We start from the raw sequence: 24,191 nt of genomic DNA, 5'->3' as shown, positions 1-24,191 counted from the left end.
GTTTTCCAGTATAGCCGGAAGGCTAGTGAAGATGGTAGTCTGGGTAATCAGTTGACAATTGAGTCTAGTGAAAAAAAAAAGCTTCATTGGGTCTGGGGAAGTAGAAAACTATGTTTAGAAAAGGGAAGAACTAAGTTTGATGAGGCATGGATGGTGATCAAATGAAGTTTGTCAGTTGACTCTAAAACAAGAAAGGTGGGCTTCCCTCGTGGTGCAGTGGTTGAGAGTCCGCCTGCCGATACAGGGGACACGGGTTTGTGCCCCGGTCCGGGAGGATCTCACATGCCGCGGAGCGGCTGGGCCCGTGATCCATGGCCGCTGAGCCTGCGCGTCAGGAGCCTGTGCTCCGCAACGGGAGAGGCCACAGCGAGAGGCCCGCATACGGCAAAAAAAATAATAATAATAAAAATAAAATAAATAAAATAAGAAAGGTAATGTGCATCTCCTTTACTGTGAGAGAACATTGCCTGTATTGCAAGAAGCTAAGTTCCATGGAAGTAAACAGTATTCTTTTCCAGTCATCAAACATTTTCTTCTTCTTGATGAGCACAGCTACTGCGGTTTAGGTACATTTTTTTTAGATTCTAGTAATCCTTACCCAGCTGTACACAGTGCCCACATAAGTTATCTCATATGATCAATAGGATACTGTTTAAAAAAAAAGAACAAAACACCGTGGTCATCAAATACCTCCTGGAGTCCACTCATCACCAATTAAAAGAGTAAATGGCGGGACTTCCCTGGTGGCGCAGTGGTTAAGAATCCACCTGCCAATGCAGGGGACACGGGTTCAAGACCTGGTCTGGGAAGATCCCACATGCCACAGAGCAACTGAGCCTGTGCATCACAACTACTGAGCCTGTGCTCTAAAGCCCACAAGCCACAACTACTGAAGCCCACGCACCTAGAGCCAGTGCTCCTCAACAAGAGAAGCCATGGCAATGAGAAGCCCACGCACTACAACGAAGAGTATTCCCCTCTTTCTGCAACTAGAGAAAGCCTGCACGCAGCAACGAAGACCCTACGCAGCCAAAAATAAATAAATAAGTTTAAAAAAAAAGAGTAAATGGAAAAGTTGTTTTTCTTTTTATACTGCAAGGATTTTAGCCTGAAAAAGAGTTTAAATCATTATTATATATTTTTTTGTGAAAATTTCAAAAATATGCAAGCAAAGCTTTGTTGGCCTAAAGTTCATATTAAGAAGTCAGAGATGTCTATTTCTTTTGAATGTCCTGATTCCCCTCCTTTATTTGTTGGTATATCATACAGGCATAACAAACATAACTCCTGTGACTTACTGTGGACCCTTAGTGAACTGGAGAGATTTTAATGTGAGTTTTGTCTACAAAAACAAATATAATTAATCTATAGAACTTTTATTTTGTATAAGTTTCGAGTTAATTTGACAAAAAATGATTTCTTTATATAAAATATGTTAAGTGATCAAAAAGTAACTTTAAAAGAAAACATAGTGAATTTTATCTTAATTTAGTAGATGATAGTTATATCATCTTGGCAATTCCATTTTACAATATCAACTACCTTACAAAAATGGAGACAGCAGCATTAGTTAAAATCCCAGAGCAAAATTCATCTCAGAGTTCAAAAACGGAAAAAAAATATTAGTTTTCTTTATTTATCTGCTACAGGTACTTATCTAAAGAAAATAGATTTTTTTGTGTGCCTTCTATTTCATGGAATGACTTCATTTCATATACTGCCTATTTCTTTTTGAAACTCAGCAATCTTTTAACATCATAAAATATTTAATAAACTTTGAAGTTTAAAATTTCTCTACCCCATATTATTGCTAATATATCTTGCATTTATAAAACACATTTGCCTTCCTCATCCAAATGCTTTGACATGTATTACCTCACTCTCCCCTCACAATTATGTATTTTTTCAAAAGGTTTTACCCAGATTTCAAATATAAAAATGGTAACAATCACTTATTACTTTTAAAGTCATCACAACAAATGTAAATTGTATCCTCACGAAGAGAGTGAAATACTAATAGATATAAGAATATGTTCTGTTTACAAGGAATTTCATAGGAATTTTTTTGCTTGCATTTATACTGCAAGTGGGAACTGCAATCACCGGAATTGTGTGAATCATTAGGGTTTTCACAGTATGAGAAGACTTGCCTCAATGTTGAGTGACAAGTTTTGGATTGGACCATTAAATGTGTAATTCTATAGAGAGACAGCAGTATGGATTATTGAGGTTTGAGAAACAAATTTACGTACTTTAAATCCTAGAGCACATGACTTCTAAGAAAAAACTGGAGCCATGATTTTCAAAATGAATAACCAATTTCAATCTGAGTTTTTCTGTAGGGGAAAATGATGTTTAAATATTATAGTGAAAACTTGCTAAAAAATTATAGTTATTACTTTAAGGAAATAGTCTCTTAGTGATAGTGGTTATGATACTGTCTGCTGTTGTAAGCATCATGATTAGACATTGAAATAAATAGCATTAATAATTGACTCTTTATGTATGTGATTCACAGAGTGTTGGGGTAATTGTATTCTCTTGAGATTCTCACGAAAACTAGGAACCTCTTTCCCCTAACGTATAGATGAAAGATAAATCGGTAGGTTGGTAGGTAGATACCTAGATAGATACTATATCTAGTTTATATTTCTAGGGAGTCACAGACCACTTGAGTCTTTAAGTATCCATTGACGTCCTATGACTTTTGCTTCATATATTTGAATATGTCAGTAAACTGCTTAGACCCTGGGTATAGAGAACTCACCTGAAGATAGTTATATTATCTTGATATCAGACCCTTTGATTGACCTACTCAACCATTTAATATTTTATAAATGAAATATACTTATTTTAATCCAAATTCTCACCCGTTACTCTTATATTTTTATATAGAAGTTAAACCATTTATAAAGAGGAGAAATATTTAAAAGTCTTGATATACTTAGGAACATTCTGTTTTATTAGGACAGTTTTTATTGATGTTATTAACTTAAATTAGGCAACCCTAGGATTGCCTAGTTAAAGTTAATAACCTACTTTTACCCTTTCTTTTCTTAGGCCTCAGGCATTGTTCCAGATTTTCTCTGTTGAGCTCCCCATTATTTTGGCTTTGAGATTTAACATGTTAGAGATAAGCATGGGGGAGTCGTGTGTCCAAGTCTTTCAACTAATAAATGGCAGTCCTCAAACTGAGCCTGTAAGTGGTGGCTGTGCTGATAACGGCACTGATTCAAATTACAATTGTACAGAAAGGTAAAGAAAATGGCAGTTGTTTTGTCCCTTGGTTGTTGAGGCCATGTTTTGTCCCATTAAAGAAGACACAGTATGTGCAAGTCATCCTCCCTTCTGCCTTGGGGCTTCTAGCCCCTTGGTTTTTGCTTTAGGTGAGAGCTCTGCTGAATAGACAAGTAGCAATGGGACTAGAGTAGGTTGTTCTCCAGTTTTCTGCTTCTGCCAAAGTCATGGGGAAGAGTTGCTTTTTCAGTTCTTTCTTAAAGGAGATATTTTAAAGGGGTCACCCACTTATTTTAAACATCTAGTATATTCCACTTGCAATGGCTATGAAAAACTAACCAGTTACATGCGTAACACTATTGTTTTCTTAACAATTGCTGAAGACAGTTGGAAATACAGCCAGAAGACAATCACATTATATTGAATGGCATTTGCATACTTCATTTATTTCCCCCTCAAGCACTGCAGCTGGAATAGCTGTTAGGAAGCTTTAAAAATATGCAAGAACATTTTAAACCTCCAGAACACTCAGACTTCAAACTACTTTTTCTTCTTGTATAACATCTTTAAATAATTAATTATTTCTTTTGTTTCTTTTTTAGTCTTCTGGTTTGGGAAATATAAAGGTAACTGGAAACGAAAGGAAAACTCACAGAGGAATTTATCTGTGATTTTTCAATTTCCATAAAACCAACAACCTTGCTTTTGAGACTGCTGGAGCAGATTCTGACCGAGGTCAATAGTACACTTACGTGTCACTGACATATGTTAGCACTCCTACCTAAAAGCCACAGGACAGCATTCTGAAGCCTCTGTGAGCAACAGCACAAGGGGTCCCCAGGATTCTCAGTTTCTATTACCATCGATGTGTTTCTTTCAGAAGCATTTTTGAGAAATGGCTGTAAGCTAGCATCAAATGGTTTGGAACGAATCTGTTTTGTTGGAGGAAGGGGTTTAATTAACTTTTGAGCCACATGAATTAATCTGGACCTGAGTGAGCGCTCGAAAACTGATTAAACTGAGGGCAACTATTCAGAAAGTATTTGACCAGGAAATAAATTCATTTCTTCAAGGTCAATGACCTTACAAGTTGATGGGTAGCTTAGATTAACGCACAGGGGGTTTCCAGTTTCAACCACTACTTGGCAGAGCTTCCCACTCCCTCACCCCCCCTCACCCCCCCTCACCCCCCCTCACCTCCCCTCACCTCCCCTCACCTCCCCTCACCTCCCCACTCCCCTGCCCTCCAGCCCCGCCCCATGCTGCTTGCCGTCTACCTGATCTTGCTGTCAGTTTTTTCTCTGGACCAACATTTTCTCGCAGAAAGTTTTAGCACCGTTTTGTTTTATGGGAGGGGTGTGTGTGTGAAAAAGGCATTGCAATGAGCGCAGTGTTTCATTTTAATGTTTCATTTTATCCAAGGATGAATCATAACAGGTAATGATTAAAAATAAGACAGAGAATGGTCTTACTCAGGTTCATTTTTCCTTCTGAAAAATATTAAATGGACATCAAATAGAATGTGTTTATCAGACAGTTTCATAAAATCCCACTTGATTTAATGGTCTGCCTATTTTTCAGCAGTATCTTTTATTTTTTTCCCTTAAGGCTAAACATAAACAACACTCACACACAGAAGCATTTAGAGACTCTCCTCTGTATATTATCTAGTAATGCAAGCTGGCAGGTCAGCTATTAACTGTAAGAGAATATTGAAATAATTAGAGAAATTTGTTTAAGGAATGAGTGAAAAGACTCACTGTGTATTCTAAGAGGAAAGGAAATGCCCCCCCAAAACAAAGCCTCATTAAGTTAAGAAGAGAATTTGAAACACAGTTCAACTTTGCTACCTTCTTTTAAAAAATATTAAATTGTGGTCTTATAAGGTTCTCATCTACTATATTCTTCCATAGTTTACATGAAGTGGCAATGGGATGATTTAAGGTGTTTCTGTTTCCCCTTGATTTAATGTCAAGTATAATTTAGCAGACAATTATATACAATACCTTTGATAATTTCCCACACCAAATTAGGTTTGGCAACTCTTACTGTTGTATAATTTTTCTTGTAGAATAATATACACTTTCCTTTTTTTCTCTTTCTGTATATATTTTTAATTATTTTTGAAATAAACATTAATTACTCCACACAATTTCTAAGCAAATCTTCATATTTTAATAATAAATTTGTTTCTTAATATAGAGTGAAACATATTTTGCAAATATGCAAAAAAAGTTAGCAATAAAAGTTGCAAAAAAAGTTTGCAAAAATAGTTAGCAATACCTCAGAAGTAAGTCAGAGTTTAGTAAAACAAAGTTTTTCTTTTTTAAATTAAAAAGGTTAATTAAAAAATTCTGTGTACTTTAACAACTTCTTGCTCTGCAGGGAGAAGAGTTTTAATATGGCTAAATCAAAAAATACATTTGAAAGAAGTAGAAATAATGTCCTAATCAGATTTTGATATTTATGCTTTTAAAGCAATTTGAAAAATTCCTATGAATTAATGAAAAAAGTTATCACTTTGTTTTTCATAAAATAACTTCTGCTATCAATTGTATCTCCAGTCTATGGCCCAAAGTGTCTGATTAAATGCTGTTGTACTCCCTAAGTTTTATTCCAAATATATGACTTGTGTCCCCAAATTGTAAGTTTAAATGAGAGACATGGCATAACTCTTTGGATTTCCTATTGTGTTAACATGATGCTCAGCAGATAGCAGATTCTCAATAAATTTGTGAATTTAATTGAAGAGGCTGGGATAGCACTGAGAAGCAGTGAGCAGCTGGCCAAATGGGTAGCTGAGGTCTCATAGCTTTGGGCTTCCAAACTACTGTGCCAAGTCAAGGAGACTGGAGAGATACCAAAAAAGATGAGTGGCGTGGGGTACTAGCAATGATTAATTTTTTATAACCTTTTCTCCCCCAGAAGTATTAGATGGTCAATGTGAAAAATATTCACCCCAGATAAAAGGAGAAAGGGGAGAAAGACATCCATAATCCCCAAACTCAAAGACAACCACTGTTAACATTTGTAACATTATAACCTAAATATTAACATTTGCTGCATTCCACCCTGTTTTTTCATATCACATTGCTCTGGTAGTACTTGTGCAGCACCATGTTACAAATTCTCTTTATAATTACAGTTTTTATTGATTATATAACTGTCCGTTGTATCTCTGTATCATGGCTTCTTTAAGCATTCTCTTACTGTCAAAAGTGTTAGACTATTTCTATTTTGTAATATTATGAATAATGACTTAATGAGCACTTTTATGTGTAAAGTTTTTCAGACTTTTTATTTCCTTAGATTCCCAGAAATGAAATCAATGAATCAAAATATATAAACTTCTAAGTATATGAACTTTGATCATTCATTGAGATCAAAGTTAAATGAGAAGGCACCATGTTCTAGGAAACCCCACTTAAAGGGCCACTGTACTTTTCATATGGATTGATTGTTGTTGATTCTGATTAGCCATATGCATTGCCTCCTTTGTTACCTGAAACAGTATCTGCTGAGTGTAGTCTAAAACTGCCTTGACTGATCTACAGAGCAATTGTAGCTTCTCCTACTAAGGGTTTGCAAAGCCAGCATAACTGGAAGTTAGGTTTGTGCATTTGTATTTGGATTTTGTGTGACTTACCAGATTTACTGATTGGGATAAAAGACCCCTTGTACAAACAATTATAACAGGTTTTCTTGTGTTTTGATCCTATTTAAGTGAGAAATATTGCTTTTCTATATTTGTCAATAGCATCTGCAACCATATGAGTGGGTGGGGTGGGGGATTCATAAGGAAATCTTGAAATCAACCTATTTTTATGTGTTTTCCAGCTTATTAGAATAGAATCCTATTTTTATTTTATTCCTATAATAGTTTATCTTTTTCATCAGGCAGAAAAATCTTTGTTGTATAGAAAGAAAATTTCTATAATGCTTCAGTAATCATAAAATTGCAGGTTTAGGGGGAGTTATTTTTAGTGATAAATTAGCCACTTTCTGTAGCCGAGATTTTGATCACAACTGTCAAATTTATGAGTATATACTGATCTGCCATTTATAGTAATTAAGGAACACATATTTCACCAAATTATATTATGTCCACTCAATGCTACTATTTGTTTTTCAACAAGTTCCATTAAAAATCAGATTAAAATAATTCCAAATGCAATTTTATGGGTTAACACACTCAGATCTATTCTTTCCCTCCCCTATTTCTGTATCTCAGAACATTTCCTAAGGTCCCTTGCCCACTGGCATCTCAGAAGATTCAGCCAGAGGCAGTATTATGGACTAAATGTCTCCCCCAAATTCATATTTTGAAGCCCTAACCCCTAATGCAGCTGTATTTGGAGATGAGGTGTCTAAGGAAGTAATTGCGATTAAGTGAGGTCACAAGGGTGGGGCCCTGGTCTGATAGAATGTGTCCTTATAGTCAGAAGGCACCAGAGAGCTTGTTCTCTTTCTCTCTCCCTGTCCATGCCCTGTGAGGACACTGCAAGAAGGCGGTCTAACAAGCCAGGAAGAGCTATCTTACCAGAAACCTTGACCTTGTACTTCTAGCCTTCAGAACTGTGAGAAAATAAATTTGTTTTTTAAGCCACCCAGTCTATGGTATTTTGTTAAGTTATCCCAAGCAGACTTATACAGGCAGGCACTGCCCAAAAATTAGAGGACAGAAGGAGGAGAGAAGTCTATCTGTTTCTGCCCCTTTCCTTCTGCTTCCTGTGGTATGTCTATCAGTGACTGCTTCTCCATAACTCCACTTCCCTCCAGGAAGCCCTTCACTCTGAAGTTACAGTTCTGATCAAGACATTTCCACTGTGACTCTGGTTCCCACCAGGTGGATAACACTACCTGCCATGGTTCCTCCTGCTCTTGAGGTAGTAATGGCTTCCTGCTATTGCCTTACTTGCCTCTGTTTGCTCCTCAACAACTCTATCATCTGTGAAACAAGTTTCTATATAAATGTTTCTGAATTAAAGACCTAGAGTGGCTTCCACTTTCTTGGATAGGGTTTGACTAATACCCTAATACCAGGGCCTTTTACTTAACAACAAAGCTTATTCTTTCAGGGGTTAGAATGAGTCTTTTAGGTAATACATCTTTCAGGCAATAATTGTTGGAAGGTCTTGCAATCCACTTGGACTTGATTAGTTGGTAATGTGAAATATGTTTCTCATTTTCTGCTAAAGTCTCTCTCTCTTTTTTCTCATAACTCATATGCATTAAAAGAGCAAAACAGCATAAATTACGGTGTTCACTTTTATTTTCTTTCATGTTCTTCCTCCTTCTTGCTCACTTACTTTTTTGTTATAAATATGTCAGTTTGAATAAAAAAGTGATGGAACCAAAATGATCCATGATAAAATTTACTGCTAAGAGACTCTGAAAAATCATGAACTCAGACACTGATTTTGTCACTGTGATTGCTTCTCTAAGCAATGGTCCTTTAGCTGTTGCACTAGGTGATGAGTTCTGCTTCCCATAGATGGTTTAAATTTTTTTTTTTTTTTGGTCCACACTTTAAATGTACCTAGAAAATTCTCTGGATGGAATTTGATTGTAGATGTCTATTATATTCTGATGAATGCATATCCAGTCAGTCTTCTAAAGCTTTTTCTATTAGCATGAAGCTAACCTTGTAATATAGTAGCACACAGGCCACTGAAATGTCTCTCTTATGTAACTGTAGCCAGTCACAATTGACTAGGAGAAACTTTGATGGGCCTCTACTGGAAACTTGTCTGAATATGTTCTTCACTTTGATTTCTTTCTTCAGGACCTTGAGTTTTCTTTAGCATATTTCCAGTGAGGGCTGCAAGAAAATGTATACAAGATTTTAAATAAGACCTACCTGTCTAGTGTCCCACAGAAAGTGTTTTCTATAGATTTTGACTGTAAATACAAAGTGTTTATTATACACAATTCATTATCATATTTCAATATTTATCGATACCCCTGGGAGATGTGGTGTGCTTTCTTCTCAGTTGCTATATATTTTTAGCCTCATTCAACCAAAAAGGCATTGTTTAATTATATAAATGTTAATAAACCAATACTTTAATTGAAACTATAAAAATAATCTAATTTATACCCTCATAAAATATATTTTGACCTAAAATTATTAGCATTTATTTACAAATTCTGTGCTCTTTTTTCTTCCAAATTTTCATCTAAACAAATAGGATTCTTTTCTCAACTAGTACTGGAATTGGCATTAGCTTGGCCTCAATAACCTCTTCCAATCCATATGTGACACCATCTTTTGTCACAAAGACCCACTTAGCTGAACTATTAGAATTTTAAATGTATAGAACCCTTTTCTTCTCAAGCTTGGGAAGAGGGTACCAATTTATCAATACCATTGATACCATCAATACCATTATCATTATCATATAATACTTATTGCTTTCACCCAAGTTCATGATGCTGGGCTGGAGACAACTGATTATGTTAACTGCCTCTGTCCCTTTTTTAGTAAGAGAAGTTTGCCCAACTGTTATGCAGTATAAATAGAGAAAGTGACAGTTAAATATCAGATGCAGATCATGTGTTCTGATGTGCTCCACCACAACCAGTATTTTACAATAATTCAAGTATACTGTATGTTTTTATTTTGAGCTAAAACTGAGCTTGGGAGAAATTTTTACTTTCTACACTTTAAATTTGCTATGCAAGAAATGGAAAGGAATGTCCCCAGGCAGTGTCTGAATGACTGCTGTTTCCCTTCTCACTGCAATTAGAGCATTCTGGCCCCAGGTGACTAGGTAGGTGCAGACACAGGTGACTCATTCTTGATTGACAGGCTCTGGAAGCCAGATGTTTGGGGGATTCCTGGGAGTAAGTGGAGGATTCCTTTGCCTTCAGGGCTGGTTTTGGAATAAGCCCTGGCTTCCTGACTAAATAAAAACTTGGATTCTCCTTCCGACCAGTCAGAATCAGAGTTAGAGTTGGAAAGCACCTAAGTGACAACCTCTTAAAAAGCCAGCATCACTTATAAATCTTCTATAGCAGATACTGATTCCGTCTCTGGCTGACATGGTTCTATGAGAATTTTAAAACTTTGGGTTTGCAGTTTCAGTACTTGATTCTTTTTTGCCTGCTTAGAAGTTTCCCTCCAACTGGTGCTGTGGACCAAACGACAAAACATATGGCATAAGAGTATGCTAATTTTCCTGAAATTAACATGTGGGTTTGTGACCAAATTGAAGAATTTAGGGTATAATCTTTCCATAATTTAAACATAAAAGAATATACGTGGGGCTTCCCTGGTGGTGCAGTGGTTGAGAGTCCACCTGCCGATGCAGGGGACGCGGGTTCATGCCCCGATCCGGGAAGATCTCACATGCCGCGGAGCGGCTGGGCCCGTGAGCCATGGCCACTGAGCCCGTGCGTCCGGAGCCTGTGCTCCGCAACGGGAGAGACCACAACAGTGAGAGGCCCGCACACTGCCCCCTAAAAAAAAAAAAAAAAGAATATAAGTATCAAAAATACGAATTTAGGCTTAATAAGTGAAATACATGACTACTATATAGCAGTAAATCTTTTCAAGTTGGAAGTAATCTCCTTTTAAGTATTATTATTCAAACCATAATAGAACCACATTCTTCCTTTCTGACTCATCTAGAAGCCTACTTTAAGTAATTCCTAGACCAGGCTACTAATTTCTGACACTGTTCATTTTTACAGTCTGCTACAGAACAAACTTGGCAGCCAAGCCTATTTCTTGAATTACAGGCAATTATATCTAATTACTTACTGGAAAGCTCAACTTGGAAGTTCCACAGACTAACTGAAACTTAACCTGTAAAAAGTTGAAGCCATTATTTTCCCCTGTGAAAACTCTTTCTATGCTGGTATTCCTTAGTTCAGTGAGTGTCATCCCATATAATTATTTATCCAAGAAAGAAATCTGGAAATTGCCCCTCTGTATATTTCCATCTATCTTGCCATCTCCACTGTCAACAACTTAGTTCAGGTCTCCTGCATGTATTGAATGAAAAATATACCAAGATGCATGAATATATATATATATACACACACTGTAACATTATTTTAATGTCCAATAATAGAGAATTTGTTACATAAATCACGTACGCATATCTCATTCAATAGAATATAGTGTAGCCATTAAAATGTTGATATGTATATAACATTTACATGTAAAATTTTACAGAAAGAGATAAGTGGTATAATTCCATTTGTAATTAAAAACGCACACACGTGTATAGTTGAGTGAACTTGATATTTTGGGGGGAAGAACATAACCTAAAACTGACAAAGTGGTTATATTGGAGAGCAGAATGAAGGATTGGGTGAGGAAGAAAGATTTTCCTTTTTCTTCTCTTTGTTTTAGGTGATGCTTGAATTTTTTTTCTTAATACAGTTCTTCCTTAAAAAACAATTTTAAAAATTCCAGTGGACTTATTCATATGATGATAATTTATAAGGATTAACAAACAGAAAACAAAGTTTAGTCTCAAGGAACATAACTATAGGAGTAAAACACATTACATGGGATGAATGAGATAGGAGGGTGGCTGGTAATTATCAATATCTTTTCAGAAATACTGAAATTGCATCAAAGTGTTGGCCCCTTTTTCTGGAGTCACTAAAATGGGCTCTATCCAGGCTTTCACAGAGCCCAGATTTGAGTCATCCTCTGGAAGAAAAAACAGAAAACATGAGTTGCAAGTGCCAAAATCTAGATGTGCTGATAAGGTGTAGCTGAGTATTGATAAACCGTGGTTAAGGGAAGCTCCAGAAAGTGAGTGGTGTTTAATGGGAGTGGCTTTCTGAGAACAGTTGTACCTCTGAAAACATCCATTTGTATGTACTCTCAGAAGAACACCTAAGAAAAATATTACTCACTTCCTCACTACCCAGCCATGAGCAGTAATCTGTTGTCACATACTGTCCTATGGGCTTTATATATATATATATTATGTTTTTAATCCACATGACAACTTTTTTTTTTTTTTTTTTTTTGCGGTACGCGGGCCTCTCACTGTTGTGGCCTCTCCCGTTGCGGAGCACAGACTCCGGACGCGCAGGCTCAGCGGCCATGGCTCACGGGCCCAGCCACTCCGCGGCACGTGGGATCTTCCCGGACCGGGGCACGGACCGTGTCCCCTGCATTGGCAAGCGGACTCTCAACCACTGCGCCACCAGGGAAACCCTACACATGACAACTTTTAAATTAAGTAATTAGGGTCCCTATGTTACAGATGAAAAAGATATAGTTTAGAAAGGTTAAATAACTTGCCTATGGTCAGATACGAAGCATCAGAGTCAGGATTTGAACCCAGGTGTTAGTGAAAGAAAAGTTTGGGTGACACACTTAGAAAAATGCAGGGTCCAGGAAGGTAGTACAGGTGAACACAAAGGACCAGGTGTAAGGTATCAAGCAGGAACTGGTGGGAACTATGTGAACTAGAGAGCTGAAAGCAGATCTGGTGTTGTCAGATCTCCTATTTTCTATGAAAAGCCAGAACCCAGAATGATCCCCTTAGAGTTGGTATGTTCAGGCCTTATTGCCTTATTTTGGGTTGGTGCTTGCTTTCTTGGGTATTTTGACACAGGATAGGCAGGCAACTGGCTGTTTCTTTGGCATAAACCAATTTGCCACAGCCTGAAAACTTTCATTCCTACTGAGTGCCATATATTTGGATGTACTGTCAAAATGACAACTGTGTTTTGTGTGGAGACAGTTTGGACAACTTTCATAAAACAGGTCAATAATTTTTTAATCTCAGTCTCAAAATTTATGTTATTGCAGCATGTGCTAGGAGAATGCCAGCTTGCCTGCTGGGCTAGTACTCAGAGAACATACTTAACTAATAAATGTCTTTGGAGACAAATCATCTAATCTCCTTCTTTCTTTTCCCAAACATCTGAAATAGAGACTGTGATAAGCAATATATAAGGTTGCAGCTCAGATTGAAAATGGGACCTTGTTTCTCTCTCCCTTTACTCTTCAAAAAAAAAAAAAAGGTTATTAAGCACTATTGAACTAGACACTTCACCCATATTATCCCATTTAACCCTCATAAGGATCCTATGAGTGGATAGAACTTTATACTGTTAATATGAGAAAACCAAGACTCTGAGAAGTAGTTGTGTATCTTAAAAAATCACCAAGTACGTGGTCACACACAGCCTGGTTGTGCATGATTCTAAATATCACTGCCTTAATTGCAGTCACTTTTTTTCTGCCTCTTCCCAACCCATTTAATTTTCCTTTTTATGGTACCAGTCTCCATTAGGCATTTTCAGCTGCTGCCACGTTGATATCATTGTCATCACCTGCATGTACAGTCCATTCTCAATGACTATAATTATGTCATGAACAAAACTCATGATTGACTTCTGCTCCATACCCTCCCCATCCTGTTGAAGAGGCCAGAAACCCTGGAGTACTTCCTTGACACATCCATCTCTTTTTCATCCCATATCCAATCCATCTTAAAGCCCTATTGATTTTGCCTCTTAAATATTGTTCCACTACAAATTGTTCTTTCCATTTCAATGCTACCATGCTAGACAAAACTACTATGATCTCTCAGTTGCACTTCTGCAGCAGCCCCTTCCCCTATGGCTTCTCTCTATGCCTTGAATCCATTATCCATAGAGGGAGAGCCAGGGAGATCCCTCCAGCTAGAGGGATACTCCTAAAATGCAAATATTGAGCAAATCAATCAACATCATTCTACCCTCAAGTCCTCACTCTATTTAAATATTTCAGTAGTGTTTCCTATCCTTTTTTTTTTTTTTTTTTTTTTTTTTTTGCGGTACGCGGGCCTCTCACTGTTGTGGCCTCTCCCGTTGCGGAGCACAGGCTCTGGACGCGCAGGCTCAGAGGCCATGGCTCACGGGCCCAGCCGCTCCGCAGCATGTGGGATCTTCCCGGACTGGGGCACAAACCAGCATCCCCTGCATCGGCAGGCAGACTCTCAACCACTGTGCCACCAGGGAAGCCCTCCTATCCTTTTAAAGGCAATGATCAAAATCCTTAACCTGACCTAAAATGCCTATCTTATCTTGCTCTAGTATACCTCTTACTGCTTCCCATGACATGTGACCCCTTTCTCTTTTCATTCAAGCTTCAAAGAGAGGTAGGACAGGCCAGGTGCCCCCTGCCTTGGAGCCTGAGCCCACAATGTTCCTCTGCCTCATAAGTACCCTCCCACCACTCTTAATTTTGACCTCAGTTTAATATTTGTACTTTGGGAAAGCCTTTCCCGCCTGCCTAACCAGATTTTCCCTCCTACTGATGATCCAGCACTTCACTTTTTGGGTACAAAACTTAATTTTATACCTGCTTGGATGATATAATCTCCTGATAGACTCTAAGCTTCATTTTATGGAGCCATTGTTGTACACTATTGTATTTCCAACACATCTCAATTCTTGGAAAAAGTAGTCGCTCAGTCAGTGTTTGTTGAATGAATTGTTGAATGAATGTTTTCGTTTATGTTATTCCCCATAAAAAAAAACAAAATGGTCTTCCTTTCATTCATTAACTAAAAAGGTCCATATAGTTCATTCTGACTATTCCAGTAAGCATTATCTTCCTTCTTTGAATGTCACACATATTATAAATTTCTATTGGCATTTACTTGTTTTTCTGTTTCTCTAGGAAATAAGCCCCTTAAAATCAAGGGTCATATTTTATACTTTTTTTGATTCACCCCCTCTACTGCCTCTCTCCATATTATGCTACTTCCTGTTGCACAAATACTGCTAATTTAGATTTGGTATTAAATAAATACTAATTGGTGTGAGGTTTCATGAAACTCATTAGGAAATGGATGGAGGGAGTATGAGGGAAACAACTTTGGCAAATTAACATCACTCTCTTTTTGGAATTTTATGTGTACCCAACTTTGGAAGTTTAAAAAAATAATATGGCAAAATGCAAAGATTTATTGAAAAGAGAAAAATGGAAAACTACATAATAGACAAATGCCAACAAACAAATTAAGGATAGAAATATGAAAGTTATACAGAATGGAACTTAAGGGAAAATTTAGTTTTAAATAAAAAGGAATAGTTTATATTGATTAAGAGCCAATCCATTAAGTAGTTCTTGCATGTAAAATCATATGCACTGAATATAAGATCAACATAAATATAGTACAGACTGACAGAAGTACAATGAGAGACTGAACTAACAATAATTCTAGGGAGCTTTAACCTATCTTAAAAATGGTCATGCACACACACAGACACATAGGAACACACACATTCTCACATACAACATTGAACCCTGTAGGGACCTCACATCATTTGCTAATGCCTTCATGGTACTTATAGAAGTTTTTCATATGCTAGGGTCAAACTAAATTCCCATAAATTGCTAAACCTAGATACTATTAAAGCTGTGCTGTAGGAAGATAGTGCAAAATAGCTAGATAGTATAGTGAAAAGTTATCTAATCACTTGGAAAAAGCACAAATTAATTTCTTAAATCTTAAAGACGAAATCACAAAACCCAACGTGTGGAATATATAAGCAAATTATACTGGATGCAAAAAGGTGGTATTTAGAAGAAAATTTATTGTATCACATGAGGACTTTAAAATTAAAATAAATGTATTTAAATATATAAGATAAAATATACTGATATTTGGACTAATGTTGATGCTTTGTGATATTTACTATAGATCTTTTTGTGATAAATAAACAACTTCAGATAAGGTTGAATTTCCCCCCAGTTTTCTCCAAGGTCCATCATCCTCTATCACAAATTGGATGTGCTTAAAGTACTTATTTTTATACTCATAATAATTATTTATAGCATAAGAAGCCATAGTATAATTTTGCTTTTAATTACATATATGGTGGGTAACAAAATTCAACTTGCTTTTATGCTTAACATTATATTTTCAGGATCAACCCAACTGATAAATGCATATAGAGATCACATTCACTCATTTTAACTGCTCTACAATATCCCATTTAGTTTATGTAATCCATTTTTCTACTCTTAGTCTTATAGGTAGTTTTTCTTGTTTTTGATTAGAGACAACATGGAGAAAATGATCATTGTACTGATTCCTTTGTTTACTTGTGAAAGAATTTCTCTATACCTAGAAGTGGATTTATACTTAAGAATTGGCATTATTTACGTATATATTATACTTAAAAAGTGAATTGCAGTGTAATTACAGGATGGTGGAGTACACGTTCTTCCACTTTGCTAGATATTGTGAAATTGCTCTCTAAAATAGTTGCAACAGTTTATACTATAGTGTTCCCATTTCCTCAAATCCTTAAGTCAATGTTTTTAACACATTTTTATTTTTGCCAATTTTACAGGTACACAATTATCTCATTGTTGTCTTATTTGCATTTTCCCTGTTTACTATATGTTGAACCGATTTTCTTGTGCATATTGTTTTTTGTGTTTCCTCTTCATATACTTTCATCATTTTAAATCATGTTATTTTTCTTATTCTTATGAGATTGTTAGTTACTATGGATTCTCATTTTTTGTTGTACAGATTGAAAACATCTTCTCCTAGGTGGTGGTTTCTCTTTCACCTTGTATGTGTTATTAAATATTAATCTCCATTTTAGTCTAGTAAATATGCTTACTACAAAAAGAAAAAATCTGAAAACACTCTACTAAGTGTTCAATTAGAGAAACTATTTTTTAAGCCAAAAGGAAACTATAAGAATAAAACAAAATCAGAAGTGAATTAATCAGAAACTACAAAATTTATACAGAGGACAAGACCTGCTTCTTTGAAGACACCGGTAAAACTGACAAACTTCTTGCATGCCTGAGTAATAAAGAAGAGGGCAAATACAAATGATATTAGGAAGAAAAATAAGATTATCATAGACATAAAATTAACAGATAATGAAAGAAAAGCATCTGTAATCTTTTACTAATGTTTTTAAAACTATGAACTTAAAGGGACAGAATTCTTCAAAAATATAAAGGATAAATTTGACTCAAAAAAGTGAGAAGACTCAAATAGATCAATAACCATAGAGGACACAGAAGAAAATAGACAAAACATAGATATCCTCCATCTCCAAAGGCACCTGACACCAGTGGTTGTATGCTGTTTTATCCCAGTCTTCAAGGAGCAGTTAATTATGTTATTTATGCTTCTCTCAATCACTGGAAAAAATATAGACATTCTCAAAATTGACTCTATGACTTTAACCCTGAAAAATTAATTCTGAAGTTCAAATCTAAGAGGAAATACAGTTGATCCTTGGACAATGTGGGGGATTAGGGACACCCACCCCCTGCATAGTCGAAGATCCACCTACTGCTCTCTCTGCCTCAGAAACAAAGGAATTAAAAAACCTAAGGGGAAGGAAGCTGAAACAGTTTGGATAGAATCAGGATTCAAATGCTAGTTCTTTAGATTCTACATACTGTGATCTCTAATCAAACACAAACTTTTCCCTGCACTTAGTAATTTAAAGATCTGTAAAATAAAAATACATGTACTGTATTTATTTTTAAAAAAATCACAGACGTCCCTGGTGGCACAGTGGTTAAGAATACACCTGCCAATGCAGGGGACACGGGTTTGATCCTTGGTCCGGGAAGATCCCACATGCCATGGAGCAACTAAGCCCATGCGCCACCCCTACTGAGCCCACGTGCCACAACTACTGAAGCCTGCGTGCCTAGAGCCCATGCTCTGCAACAAGAGAAGCCACCGCAATGAGAAGCCCACACAATGTAGTGAGGAGTAGCCCCCACTCACTGCAACTAGAGAAAGCCCGTGCACAACAAAAAAGACCCAACACAGCCAAAAATAAATAAATTTATTTAAAAAAAAGAAAAAAATTCACATATAAGTGAAACTGTGAAGTTCAAATCCTTGTTATTCAAGGGTCAACTGTACTCCAGAATTGTTAAGCATATTTAGAAAATGTAATGAATTCTGACTTGCTCTAACCCATATCAGAGTATAAGAAATAGTTACAGTAATTTAAGCAGCTTGGTATTTTTCTTAAATAGACAAATATCTTCATTTGGAAGAATATGCTAATTATCATTTCAAATCAGTTGTGAAAATAGTATAAGATTTGAAAAACTATTGGGATAACTTGGGGAAAAACATGTTAGCATTCACTTCACACCATGTCCAAAAAGATCTGTAAAAATTAAAGGTCTAAATTTAAGAACCAAGTATTATAAAATAATTTTAAAATGAAAGATTTTTAACTAACACAGGAAATACAGCACTTAAATAGAAAATAAATAAATAAATATGACCTTTCAGAAATAGAAAAGTTTTATATGAGGCAAAACACATAAGTAATTGATAGACTTAGGGAAAATATTCCCACACATATAAGATTCCAAGAAACTTATATCACTAACAAAGAGCATCTATAAATCAGTAACAAAAGTCAAACAAATAGAATTTTAAAAATAAATAAATAAAGTGGTAGGTTTGAGAAAAAGTGTACAAGTGTCCAGAAAACACAAGCCCTGTCATACTAGAATAAAAATTAAAATAATAGCTAATATTCTTCACCTAAAAATTGGTGAACATTTAAAAAATTATAATATTCAGTGCTATCAAGGGTGTGGATAGTGGGGCATACCCATTCTTTTGGTAGATAAGTAATTGGTAAAAATGTTGGAAGATTTTAAATGTGCGTGCCATCTGACCTTCTGAGGTTCTGCAGGGAGGGACCTATATGAATCTACCACCCAGCACTGTATTAGACAAGAATCATCTCAATAGAAGCCACAGTGGAAAGATAAATTAGGATGAGAACAAGATGCCACCATTGCTCTTCCCAAAGCTTGGCATTTTGTAAACTCACAGCTGTGGGCCCAACTCTGAGGAAAGAGGTGGGGTGTGATGGAGGGGAAGAAGTTATTCAGTAGTAGGGAAACTCCTATTCTAAGTTAAGTGGTTGAAGGAAAAGAAAATTATCATTTTGATATACTTCAGTTTGTAGAGTGAAATTTGTATCCATCATCACCTGAATCATTCTCTTCGTTCTCTCACTTTCTTTAAATGCCAGACTCTCACTGTAGTAGCGTTCCCCCCACCAAGAGTTTTTATGGAGCAGGTGGAGATTTTCACTATTTTCCTTATAAACATCTATGCTGTGTTGAACTTTTTACAGCAGTACACATTTCTACTGTAATTAAAAACCATAAAGAAAATAATAATTGACATTCTCCCACCCCCATAGACATAAAACAGTGGGGTAAAATAAATCTCAAATGACCTGAAGGTTACATGTTTCCAAGGTAAGCATTCCTTTAATTATTAGCTGCAGTAATTGTTTGTATTTCTTCATTTAAATTTAAGTTAATTGACCAAATATTATAGATGAAGCCTTAAAAAAATACTATGAAATGCTTTAGTTGGACCTTCTTCTTTTCGTAGCTTCAATTTTCACATCAATTGAAGTAACTTTTAACTCTGCTTATGCCTGTTAATGACTGGATGCATCTTTCAGAATTTTCTCCCTAAGACAGCAGGGCAGAATTAATGGCAGTTTTAGCTCTCTTGAAGATTGATGCAGCATTGCAGTGCTTAGCAAAACATGTGATCTTTTCATCAATCACTGAAATAAATCTATGCAACTGGTGTCAGGAACAAAAGTCATTTTACACTCACCTTCCCAATTCCCTGGAATCAAAAGAAATGGAATCCAAATTAGACTCACTGAGCCACACTACTGAGCCTCCACTCCCAAAAGGATTTAAAATTTGTCACTGTTCAGAAGACTTGTCTTGCAATGAAAAAATGGAGGTTGACACATTTATCTATAAATACGAAAGTGATGGAGCATCCCTTATGGTCCTGGCTTATAAATAGGCTAAGTCAGAATATTATTGCCTGAATCCATAATTCCTAATCGCTGCCATATAGACTGTATCTTTTCATAGGCTGCTAGAAATATTTTGCAGAAATCTTATCATTCATTCCACTCACATAAGAGTTAATTAATACTTCTACACAGATTATTTCTTTACTTCTAAATATCTTGAGGAAAGAAGTTTCTCTAAAGATATAATTTATAGCCTCACCCTCTTTACTTCTAGTAATTCCTTCCACATAAAATCAACTCTTGATTTAACCCAGGTAATGGAAAACATGAGTGAACCAGTGAGTACAGAATGATAAATAACTTAAAAAGTAATTTAACCTTGCCCTGCAGTGTGGTGGGACCATTACGTAGTGAAGAACAATGTAATGTTATCTTAGTAATGTTTTTAAGAGCTTTATTAGTTGACCCACCCAAAATTCAAGTGTGTATTAAGGGAGTGGCCATATTCAGCGCTCTTCAAATTCAGGGCCAAAATAGCATCTTAAATCATCTTCTTGGCCTCTGTGTCTGAACACGTAGCCTCTCCCTGAACACTTCGTCATTTGCCTAGGATCTCACTGAATATGCAGGTAGAGAAAGCAGCACAAATGTATAGTTGACATGAGGAGATGCAGCTCTCAGGCTTACATTTGTCCTTTTTCCTTTGATTCATATCAGTCAGCATGGCATACGTATAGACCCCGGGATGAAAAGCACACTGGGGGCTTCATAGCAGATCAGGGGAATGGAAAAGAAATAGGGAACAAGTGACCAAAGTTGGGAAGCTAATTCAACTGTAATTTTGGCTCCAGATGAGAGGAGCCATCAGCTGTCCAAATCCCTGTATACATAGAAATATGGGTAACTTGAATTTATCCTGACTATCATAAGTACCCAGAGCACATGCTGTAATTGTTGAGACATAATAGAAATAGTTTCAAAGGAACATTATGCTCTATGTAAAGAGCATTACAATACTAGATTGTCACAGCAACAGCTAGAAGTATATCCAAACAAAGTTCCAGCTTCTTGAGAGAAAAATTTTGGCTGGGTATCAGGATCAGTGCAGTTCTGCAGCAGAAGGCAGGACACTGGGCAGAAACCAGCTATGTAGACTAGACAAACAAGTGGACTTCAGGGGAAAAGCTGTGGTTCTCTGGACTCAGGATTGTCTGGGCATCACCTTGAACACACCAGATATTGTAAGATCCCACCAGCTAGTCCTCTGGGAACTACTATAATGTTCTCTAATTGTCTCAGAAACTGGGCAGAAATGAGCCTTTGGTGGAGGGCCTCAGGGCTGAAGATTCAGCATAGTTGAGAAAGTCAAGAGCATCAGTTATGTCTATTAGCCAGATATTTAGAGTCGTCGCCCACCCAACCATCGTGCTTCCAGGTGCCCAAGAGATCTAGGACATGGATGAACCACAAGATTCCTTCTGTGAAGCATTTCTCTCCCCATCAGAGTTTAACACCAAATCATCTGTTATTTTTTTAAATTTATTTATTTATTTTGCGGTACATGGGCCTCTCACTGTTGTGGCCTCTCCCGTTGCGGAGCACAGGCTCCGGACGCGCAGGCTCAGCGGCCATGGCTTACGGGCCCAGCTGCTCCATGGCATGTGGGATCTTCCCGGACTGGGACACAAACCTGTGTCCCCTGCATCGGCAGGGGGACTCTCAACCACTGCGCCACCAGGGAAGCCCCATCTGTTATTTTTATGTCTAAGTTTGAAGATGATTTATTGTCATTTCAAAGCATATGCTACTTTGTGTTTTATAAATGGATACTCGGTGAGATATATCCTTTGAAAGACATTCTTTAAGGCTATGTTTAATCAGACTCTAGCACTCAGAATGATGGTGTTCTTGGCAGAATTTCAAAATAAAGGCCACTCCGAGGACAGGGCATGATATTATATTGTAGCAAGGAGTATCTAAGCAAGATCATAAAATGGTAATGCCAATTACAGCAACTTTGGAATACAGGAATGAGAGGGCACACGAGGCTGTAAAATTAGGTCATTTTTGATAATAAGGTATGTTTAAGAGCGGTGTCACTTAGAAACATAGGCAACTCAGGTTTTAGGATTACATGATTTTTCTCCTTTTATCATAAAATGTAAAACATATGCCATTAGGAAGACATTTAACCAATGTTAAGTGTGTAACATTTCTTTATTGAAATAAATGATAAAAAGCAGATGATATGTGGAGAATATTATAAACTTTCCCAAAACTATAATAGATATTTACATACTAGAAAACGAATAGCTAAGGCTTTTGTGCCAGGGATCAGACAAGCAGCACAGTGACACAGTTCCAACAGGACTGATTTTAATTCAGGATGAATGAGTAGTCTCCTGCTCAGTGAAACTTATTACCTCCTCTCTTTCCAGTGAGATGAACAGAATCAATCTGTATTCAGAAAGGCAGTCTTCATGTCTCCACTGTGTCTGTAGCAACTAAGAACATCTCTGCCATCTGGAAAGAAGTCTATCCTAAAACATTACTCTTGTTGGAAAAATATTTTTTAAAAAAATTTTAGGAGTCATGACAAACTAAACTATAGTATTGTGGAAAGGTATTTTGGAATTTGACAGCACACTGGCAAAATCCTCATATCTATTCTTCAGAGCAGTGACTGTGTCTTTGCAATGCTGTGCAGATTCTGAAATACAATGCTATAATTACAGGCTTGGATTCTGTGTGTGTTCTCAAGGCTTGAGACATAAAAGTATTAAATTTTCTTCTCTAGAAACAATGAAAGGTTTCTTATATCTGATTATTTGGTGTGGCAGAGACCACATCTTGTGCTGTATTAGAAAGAATGATTTATCCATTAACACCTTTCACCCATACAGTAAGGAAACAAAATCCTGCTAAATCTATGAGAGTCTGTACCTCAGGGATCCTTTCGTTTGGGATAAATAGGTGCCCCCAAGCCAGCTTAGTTTTTCTTTAGAGGCAGGAAGCTTAATGGAAGAATTAGCCTTTGAACTTGAAGAAAGCTGAGAGGCTATGTCTGCACCTGCCTCAGTAAAATAATCTCAAAGTCATTTTGAGTGTAACTTCTAGACGAACCAATTAGGAGTGATCCATTTAGAACTGAGGTCAGTAACTTATATTTATGGCCAAGATACAATGAAAGATGGTTTTAGTACAATGGGAGAGTTATGCGAAAATGCAGGCATGTGAGTGAGAAAGGAGGATTCAGCCTTCTTATTTGTACCTCAGGTCTGGTTACTTCTGCCCAAATCCTGTAACTCAGGCAGGCTTTCTCCTAAGTCCCTAAGCAGGCTGCTGCTTGTTTGAGCCGGACAGCAGAGCCGCCTGCTAGGTGCCTGTGCTTTCCTGTCCCCCCCAAAAAAGAGTCGAGAATAATGAAAGCACAAGATTGGAAGGTGCCTCACAGATCTAGCCTAACCGTCTAATTCTTGAATCTCCTGTAATACCCCTGCTGAATGGACATCCAGAAACAAGAAATTTATTCTTTCCAAAGGCAAATCACTTCATATTTGTACAGCTCCAACTATTAGAAAAATCTCGTCTGTTAGAGTTGAATTCTTTTTGCGTGTATCTTCCTCTACTCCTCACTGTTGCCAGTTTTACTACTTGAATTCATACTAAACAAAAGTAAGCCTTCTTGTTTGTGACAGTTTCTCAAATGTTGAAGCACAGCTATCTTGTTATCCCCGAAGCTTTATTTATTTATTTTTCTTCAGTGGTAAACACTGCCAGCTCTTTTGACCATTTTTCATCTAACATGGTTTTAGAACCTTTACCAGCATAGTTGTTTTCTTTTGAATACACTGACTGTGTTTACAACTTTTTAAAAATAAGGCATTAGGACCAGAACCACTCTAAAACTGGAAAAATCTAGAAACAAGAGAGTTGGCCTCTTGCTCTCCCTTATAAGATTTTTTTGTTTCCATTAATGCAGAGTAAGTTCACACTATTTTTTTTTTCTTTTTGGCAATCTCAATGTTTCATTGGCCTGTCCAGAGATTCTTCTTGAACAAAACTCTACATCTCTTATATTTATGATCTGTTGATAAGCCACATTTTCCCCCATTCTATACTTGCACAGTGGTTTTAGACCCAAGTACACGACCTTGTGTTTTTCCAGATTAAAT

Source organism: Lagenorhynchus albirostris, chromosome 6 (genome assembly GCF_949774975.1).
Source record: "Lagenorhynchus albirostris chromosome 6, mLagAlb1.1, whole genome shotgun sequence".
In the NCBI taxonomy this organism is placed as follows: Eukaryota; Metazoa; Chordata; class Mammalia; order Artiodactyla; family Delphinidae; genus Lagenorhynchus; species Lagenorhynchus albirostris.
This window is presented reverse-complemented; position numbering follows the sequence as displayed.